This window comes from Abramis brama (genome assembly GCF_963993115.1).
Source record: "Abramis brama genome assembly, chromosome: 17".
In the NCBI taxonomy this organism is placed as follows: Eukaryota; Metazoa; Chordata; class Actinopteri; order Cypriniformes; family Leuciscidae; genus Abramis; species Abramis brama.
In genome coordinates this window covers 15,325,900-15,335,444 of record NC_139979.1, presented here as the reverse complement: position 1 = coordinate 15,335,444, position 9,545 = coordinate 15,325,900, and the positions used below count along the sequence as shown (strand labels likewise).

Genomic DNA, 9,545 nt, shown 5'->3' with positions numbered 1-9,545 from the left:
TTTCTCCACTAAATGCTACTGATCTAATTCCTCTCCATTAGCGTAATTATTTCTCTCTTTTTACACCCCCCCACCCCCACTCACTCTCTGTGTGTATCACTCTTCCTTTCTCCCTGCACAAGGTTAATTGCACACTTCAAGTGTTTTAACCCCGTGACCCCTCTCGGTGACCTTGTTGGGACTGACCTTTGCAGAAAGCTGGCAGCCAAATTGGTCATGCAAATATTGCTACGTGCGTTAGATTCAGCAGATCTGAACTGAACTGCATTATACATTAACATACAAAGTTACGCATTATATGATCATGAACTTTGGAACAAGTTTTTTAAGGATGGCTGTTTGAAATGATAAATATGGCTTCCTTCAAAGAGAAGACATTACAGAGTGTGTAGTAATAATATCTCAGATTTTCCCTTCAAAATAGTTTCACAGACAGGTTTTATATTAGAAATTAATGTCAGAAATGTTCAGTATTCTTTATTCCTTAGAGGTATGTTTTCTTGTATAATAGACATTCAGAACAGAACCATGACTTCACTGGTCAAATTTCAGGTTTTTCTGTTCTTGTGTGGGGGAAAAAAACCCACACACAACATTTTGAACAGCAGCTCAGTGTTTTTAGGTGAGCTACCTTTATGCAATCTGTTCTGCTTGACATTCACAGACCGTTCACGTCTGTGCTTTGATTGGTCAATTCTACCGTGCCCATCTTCAAGGATGTCTTGTTATGCTTATCGAATACATCACACATAATTAGATTATCATGTCATGCACAAATGTTAACATTAATGTCAGGCAGACGTGAACTTCTCACGGTCCATACACACATAAGGCTGCTTTCATGGTGGATCAACCACTTCCTGTTGTGCTTTTCAGTATAAGATTATGAATGGCCAGCTGTTAACTTTTAGACTTCTGAAGAAAATGTGTGGTTTGTTATTGCTTTGACATATTTTCTGTGGAAAATATATAAATCATTTCTGCATAACACTTTACAATAAGGTCCCATTAGTTATCGTTAGTTAATGCATTAATAACTAACAAGGATCATACAACTGTTACGGTATTTATTAATGTTCGTTAAGTTTATAAAAATACAACTGTTCATTGTTAGTACTAAGTCCAGAGATTAACTTTTGATTTTAATAATGTATCTGTAAATGTTTTAATTAACATCATGTATTTTTCGTTGATGTCTAATGTAATTAATGTTAACAAACAGAACCTTATTGTAAAGTGTTACCAATTTCCGGTATTGAGTAAACTCAACAAGCATGCGTCGTGGTGCTCCCCCTACTGGATTGCAGGTCAATATTTTCATAAATAAAGTGGTAATTTTTTATTTATTTTTATTTGTGTGTGTGTGTGTGTGTGTGCAAACAAAGCACTTGCGTCATAAAATTGGAGAAACCACTGGAGTCACATGATGTCTTTCCTATCGTTCTGGACCTTGAATGTGTAAATTGCGTTGCTCTCAATGAAGGGACTGAAAGCTCTCGGATTTCATCAAAAATATCTTCATTTGTTTTCCAAAGATGAACGAAGGTCTTACGGATTTGGAACGACATGAGGGTGAGCAGCCTAATTCATTTTTGAGTGAACTAACCCTTTAGGCATGTTCTGTGCACACTAGCTTTTATTATCTTTAACATAACTAAATCCATTTGTTTTTACTTGACATGTTATTTGTTGTGCATTATTAAATAATGAAAGCCTGACAATATATCGGCCTTATGCAAGTATGCCATGTCTTCTACGTTTGTGCTGGTTAATGAGCCATTTTAATAGTTAAATCAAAGCCCTTCCTCTTTTTCAAATCCAGAAGTATCTGTTTCTCATAACTAGAATGGAAAGTAGCCAGTTTAGTTCATTATTTGCGCTATTGTTTAATGGTTTCACAAGTTCATAATTGTTAAGTGTTAATTGTTAATTGTTAAATTGACTCTAGCATGAAACACTATTTTAGAATTAGTTTTTTCTGAATTAAAATGTATGTAGTTAAAGAAGTAGTCACTTACTGAACATGTCCTTGACAGCTCCTTCAAATCACTTCATATAAATAACAGAATAGCAGTGATTAATAGTGGCATTTGTTAGCAAGACACATTGTATCCTTGTTCATGTTACCTCTCTTTCTTGTCATTCAAAAATACAATTAATCACAGCATCCCCACTAAATTCACCTCATCTACCCCCTGCTTGCTACTCTGCAGGCTTATACTTTGCAGCTGTGCTGGGTTTGTGTCCAGATGGGAAATTCCTAATAGACAGCTGAAATGCTTCCACTTCAATCTCTCCTGAGTCCCAGAATTCTCATAATCATGATGGCAGCCCTGAGGGGATTTCCCTACTTGGCCCTCTTTGTTAGGTGAGCAATTCATGGTAGAAAATATACTCATTTCTTGGTGCAGAATGTTTTTTTCCACCTCCAGTATTGATATGGTAATACGTTGCACCCAACACATAAAGAAAGATGGAGCAAATACACCTAATTTTGGAAGAGGATAAATCTGGATTATGCTGTTACAAATCGCCATGAAATGGATATGTTTTGATTTTTAGCACATGATAGTGTGAATACAGGTAAAGGGAGACATTTAAAGAGACAGTTCACCCTAAAACGAACATTTTGTTTAATGACGTTACAAGTCTTTATGACTTTTTCTTCTGTGTAACATAAAAATTTGAATTTTTAAAAAACATCCTGGCTATTCTTGTGCGTATAAACTAAAGAAAGTGAATAAAGGCTGGGGATGTTAAGGTCTTTTTGATGAATTGTTTGATCATGATTGACATGATTGACGTCCATGATTTGTTCACAAATCTGACTGATCTATATCTTGAGTTCAATGAACCAGCAGCTGAATCATATAATTCTTTGGAGATTTAAAAGGTTCCTGATGTTCGGTTCTTAGTGTTTTGGTTTCTGGGTTCTTTAAAGCACCAGTACATGTATGTTTTCAACTGTTAACAGCTCACGAGAGGTGAGAGAAGGATGTCAATGACTAACAGTTTAAATTTTAATGTTATGCACAGGGACAGTCATCATTCACTTTTATTATGGAAAAGAGTGGCCGGAATATTATCCCACAAAAACATCTTCCACAGGAGAAATTCAAACAAGTTTGAAACTACTTGAGTAAATAATAACACATATTTACTTCTTCATATTTACATGTTCTATTTGACATGCCATCTTTTTCTTTTTCTCTCACCTAGTGTTTCTTTTGTATAACCTTCTTTATCTCTCTCAGACACTCTTTCCAACTCTTAATGCTGATTTCACTGACACAGAGAGAAAAAGAGTGCAAAAGAAATCATCATAGTGTTAGTTTGATTTGAGCCGTGGTCCGAAATTCATCTTAAAAGTTCCTTTGATAGACAATAGAGTGTGAATGAACAATGAGTACTGTATGTGTGTGTGTGAAAGAGAAACCGTTAAATCTGCTGTGCATTATAGATGAGTCTGTCACTTTGGACGAGAATAGTGTATTATGGGTTAGTGCGAACAAGGTCTGACATTTACTTTCCCTTCCTATCGCCTCCTGTCACATTAGGCCTCATTGCTCTTCTACTAATATTAATAAATCTTAACAGCCTTCCTATAACCTCCCGAACACATGCATAGCACACACCAACCGCCATGTTCATTTAACACACACAGACTAAAATTTTCATCCATAATGTCAAAGTAAGAAGAGAGATAACGCAATGTCAATGAATCTACACAAGCACGCTGCAGTTTTGTGCCAGGAAGCTGAGCTAGAGATGTGCCAGAGAGATTTGAGTGTGTGTGAATCAGTGTATGAGAAATCAGCTTTGTCTCTTGCCTGGCTCTGGAAGGATGTCTCTCGTTAAGACCCCCTCGCACACAAACATTGATTTACACACACACATGCTCCCTCAGTTTAAGTCTTAGCCGATCATCTATGTCTTTTGTTATTGATTTAATATTTGTTAAATCACTCGCAGTACATTTTGTTTTGTGTGCGTTCTGTGAAAGTTGCTGGTGTTGAGCTAAGCCGTTTCATCTCCCCCTTTGTTAAAAGTGTTCTGCACACAACAGCCTTTCCATTTAATGTCTCCTATCCATAGCTGATACGATTACTGAACACAATCGTTTAGAATGGCTTCAGCTAAATGTCTTTAGCTGAATTTTTTCTCTTCAGTCTTTGTGTTCATGTTGTTAAAGTCTTCTATTTTTCTTACCTCTTTCTCTCTTTCCTGATCCACATAAGTTATTTAGTCCATCACAGTGGACTATAGAGAAACAGGTTCGGCACAAAGTGACAGCACATTGAAAGACTTTTACATTGTAACAAAATTATTATATTTCAAATAAATGCTGTTCATCTGAACTTTCTGTTCATCAAAGAATCCTATTTTTAATAGTTTTCACCAACATATTAAGCAGCACAACCATTTTAACATTGGTAATACTAAGAAATGTTTTTGAGCACCAAATCAACATATTAGAATAATTTCTGAAAAATCATGTGACACTGAGAGTAATGGCTCTCAGTACATAAGAGTATACATAGAGTAATGGCAGCTGGAAATTCAGCTTTGCCATCACAGAAATAAATTATATTTATAGAAAATAGTTCATTTAAATTGCAGTCACATTTCTTAATATTACTGTATTTTTTTTAATTTTTTTTTTATCAAATAAATGCAGCCCTGCTACAGACATCAACTTTTTTTCAAGGTTCTTTAGATACATATTTTGGTTTTTGTGTTCTTCAAAGCACCAAAACATGTTTTCTAAACAATTAGAGAATAAAAAGTTCTATGTGGTATTTAAAAAGGTTCTGCCAGTTAGAAAACCTTAATTTCTAAGAATGAAAATTACTAGGTTAGAGTAATAATTGAAGGACTCAAGACACTCTCAAACCATCCTTTTTTAAATTATAATGATTGTAATGATTATTGTACAAAACATCAGGGATTCTGCTTCATTATATTTGTAAGTTAAAAACAAGTTCAGAGCCAAAATTAATCAATCTATTTATGGATCTAAGTCTAGTCATTGCAATATTAATTAAAGCAATAATTATTCATAATATCAAAATGTGTAAATCATGATAAATGCCTGGAGACTTCACTTCAGACTCCATTCAAAAAGACAACTGATTAGACATGAATTCCAGCAATCATTTGAGCTCATTATCTCTGGTGGAAGTGGGTGTTATAGTATAGCTGCACCAATTTATTCAGAGAACTCTGAGAAAACGTGGCCAAGAAGAGATTAGGAAAGATTAAAAGATAATCGAGTCCCTCTTCGGTATAAATGAGCTTTAATTCAGATCGACTATAACTTTTGCTTTCATTTTGCTCGCTTTTACACCTAATTTGTTTAATTGACACAGTCTTTCTGTGCCATCGTTGCCTCATTCCTGTAAACCAGCACAAAGTCTTATATGTTTCCAGCAAATCTACATTAGTGTGACGCTCTAGATACTAATAAACCTTGTAATAATCTTTGGCAGTAATTCATTAGTGATTTGCTTCATATTCAATGCACACTCTGATGAGCCAAAGTGCCTAAACATGACAGCAATGCACACAATCACATTCTCTTTGTAGCTACACATTCGGTCCCGGAATACTAAGAACAAATTTATATTAGCCTAAGTGGAATGGAAGTTGCCATGTTCATTCCCAGTTTAAATTGAAGGAGTGAGAGTGAGCTTGAGTCTGACCTGCAGTGTGATTATGTACTGTTGCAAATTCATACTCACTCCTGCAGTAATTGAAAGATAAATGTGCTTTGAATGGGGAATTTATGCTTCGGTCTGACTCTGCAATACCCCTGGCTGTTTGGTGATTAATAATATACGATTAAAAATTAGATTCTTTGAACTTGTTCCTACCTTTATCACATCTATGTGGCGATTTCTCGGCATGATTTTAAGCTGTCAAGTGGTTGGCCTTGTCATTAAAGTGCTTTTAGTATTCTTTAGTATTCTTAGAAAACACAGAGAAAAAGTAGCCCTGTTCTACTTTTTCAAGCCATCCTAAGTTTATATGACATTCTTCATTCAGACGAATACAATCAGAGTTATATTAAAAATGTCCTGGCTCTTTCAAGCTTTATAATGGCAGTGAATGGCCGTTTCTCTTTTGAAGTCCATAAAGTGCATCCATTCATGATAAAAGTGCTCCACACGGCCCTGGGGGGTTAATAAAGGCCTTCTGAAGCGAAGCGATGCATTCGTGTAAGAAAAATATCCATATTTAAAACTTTATCGACTAAAATAACTAGCTTCCGGCAGACGGTCTATGCAAGTCGACTTACGCCAAAAGAGTAACACTTGACGATGTATGACGTATGTAGGAGTAGCACAAGCTTTGACGCCTCTTGCGGTTCAAACAAACAGGGCTGGGCAACAAACTCAAGCTCCTCCGACATTTCTCTTTAAAAATTATTGTTTTAGACTTCTAATTCGTGACTGGTGTTTTGTTTTGCTTTATCCTCTGCGCTTCCACGTTCGTCAATGCATCAGGTCAAAGGTTACTCTTTCGCCTTAAATCGATGCATACGGCCGTCTGCCGGAAGTTATTTTTGTCAATATAGTTTTAAATATGGATATTTTTCTTACACGAACGCATCGCTTCGCTTCAGAGGGCCTTTATTAACCCCCCGGAGCCGTGTGGAGCACTTTTATCATGGATAGATGCACTTTGATGGACTTATAAACGGCCATTTAAAATACTTTTTTTTCACATAGTTTTACACACTGTCTTATAAACTTACATTGTTTTAAAATATTGATTTATAAAGAAAACAGAGATGTTCCTAATTCTGAGTATCTGATTTTTTTTCAAAATCAGTTTTGATCATCGGTCTGAAAAAATTCGATTTTATCAGCTTTTTGTTTAAAATGTTGCTTTTTTTAAAATGAAATTTACACATTCAAGTGTTGATAAAAAAGGATTTGAAGCTAGAATAAAATGCTTTTAAAATGGAAAAAGTAAAAGTACAATTAAAGTTATATTTCAAGTAGGCCTATAACAATTTGTTTTACCTAAATAGGAACATAGTATAGGCTACTTAAAGTGCAAAAATAATATATAAATCGTAAACTAGATTAATAAATACAAGTAGATTAGTACACCTACAAGAAATTTACTTAAGTAGGCCTATACTTAATAAAATGAACTTGAAGTATACTTTTTTTGTAAGGGATTGAATATTGTTACATAAGAATATTATGTCTGGCATGTGTCATACATTCTAAAATTATTTACTTGGAAGCTTACTTTAACTGTAAAGTAAACCTTCAACAATATTTAAAAAAAACAGAAATATTTATGGATGCACAGTATAATTGTTTATATAAATTTTATGTTGGATATAGCATGCTCATTTCCCCTATTTTTACATTTGGAGTACAGTACTTTAGCCTTCACTTAAAGTTAATCTTTAAAAAACACTAGCACTGTTAAATGTAATAATATTTAGCAAATCACAAACAAAGTGAATATCCAATTTTTATACTGTACATTATAATATTGTGTTTAGTGCCGTATTTTTTATTTATGTAGACAAAATGGAATTTTAATATAGCCATTTATTGTTTATTTATTGTTTATTTAATATAGCCATTTAGCCATTTATCAGTTAAAACAGGTATCGGTCATAATTATCCACTTATATCATATCTTTCACGGATTGAATGCAGAGGTTTAAGGGAATAGCCAAAAACTGCCATTAATCACGGAGAATCATAACCTAACCTGGTATTTTTCCTCTCAGCAGATAAATAATATATTTTCAGGATGAGGCAATATGCTCCTCTGGATAAAGTCCAAAATTGTTCATATGCAGGAATTGACATTGGATGAGAAACTTCCTGGCTGGATAATATGGGCTGTTTCAGAGCAATAGGTCAGAAGAGCACAGGGGGATAATGCAAACATAGCCATTGATTTAATATGTGTGTGCAATACTTTATTTCAGAGGTACTAAGATGTGGAAGGAGGACTATATCCCCCAGAGGGCGGCGGTATCGCCGGCGATACCAGCTCGCTTTTTTTTTAGCAGTGTAAAAGAAACTCAAAAATACTCGGTTGACTTTGATTTTCCATTGGAGTTTCATACATCAATCGATTCTGTTAAATGTGTATTATTTTTGTGTATACTCACAATAAAAACAAAGTGTTGTGCTTTTTGCCAAATAAAGAAAAATAAACACGAAGCGAGTTCTGCCTCCTCTCTGTCAGTGTAGTCCATTCTGAAACGCGTCCGAAAATGAACCATAACTCAGTGAATACTCAGTCAAACAGGCATTCAGACATACAGGCATGAAGCTTGAATTCTCATCTTTTAAACGAAGTAATTTTTATAAAAAACAAATATTCACAGTTTATGTAATATGTATGCAAAGAGAGAGATGTCAGTCGTTCTCATCTCAGCTAATTAAGTTTTAATGTGCTCCGCCCACGGAGAGCACGCGCTATTCAAACGCAAATGTGAGCCGATCCAAACAAACCTGTAAAACGCCCATCAGCTGGATAACACACACCGCGAGTTCACTTTCAGACTTATGTACTTTACGATGCTGTGAGGAATAATACTGTCTTGATAATAATCCTGCAAAAATTTACCTCAGAAGTTCTGGAAGTATCATTTCGAGGAGCAAACGGATCCCGCTGAGGAATTAGGTCAGTTCTGTTTGCTTTGTTCTAATCGGAATGAATGAACGCAAAGATGCGCGCTATTGTGGAGCTACTACAGCTGGCAAAAATACTGTTTAAATATGAATCGCGTTACTATGAATGAATGAACGCAAAGATGCGTGCTGTTGTGGAGCTACTACAGCTGGCAAAAATACTGTTTTAATATGAATCGCGTTACTATGAATGAATGAACGCAAAGATGCGTGCTGTTGTGGAGTTACTACAGCTGTCAAAAATACTGTTTTAATATGAATCGCGAATACAAAGAAAGATTACACTGGAAATATTGTTACAATTATAAATGTTGTTGTAATTGTATAACCTTAAACAAAAAAAAATTATATATATATATATATATAAGGATAGATGTAAACAAAATCTTAAAAGGTCATTATAAGCCTTATCTTTAAATAATTTTATTATGCTTTATTAGTGACACATTTGGGAAGAGAATATATTCCAAATCTGAAAATACAGTATGAGAACAATTAACTGCACAATTACTAGAAATGTTTACCTTGGATATTGTACAATTTGCAAGCAAAATTTGTGGAAAAAACAACAAACCAGTTATATATTGTCCTTGCATTCTTGTGGCTCATTCACACACCTGAATGAAAGGCTCATTACCTATGCAGCCTCATTATGCGGCCCCATTGACTCCATAGGTGTGAATCACGCCCACCCGCATATGGCCTTTCCAAACAAAAAGTGTTTTACAAGATTTAAATCAATGTATTGTGTTATGGGAATGATTAGGCAGGACGATTTTCACATAATTTTGAAGAAAAAATACTAGGCAACGACATCCATTAGTCAAAAGTCTTATTTACATATATTTAGAATGTGTTTTATGGCCTTAT

General features: G+C 34.8%; 1 long non-coding RNA gene across 1 annotated transcript; it reads left to right on the top strand.

Annotated features, from left to right (window-relative positions):
- The first annotated feature begins 1,448 nt into the window (after positions 1–1,448).
- On the top strand, positions 1,449–7,993 carry LOC311067123. Its single transcript, XR_014603182.1, has 3 exons — positions 1,449–1,572; positions 2,214–2,368; positions 7,964–7,993. It is a non-coding gene; the product is annotated as an uncharacterized lncRNA (long non-coding RNA).
- The last annotated feature ends 1,552 nt before the right edge of the window (positions 7,994–9,545 follow it).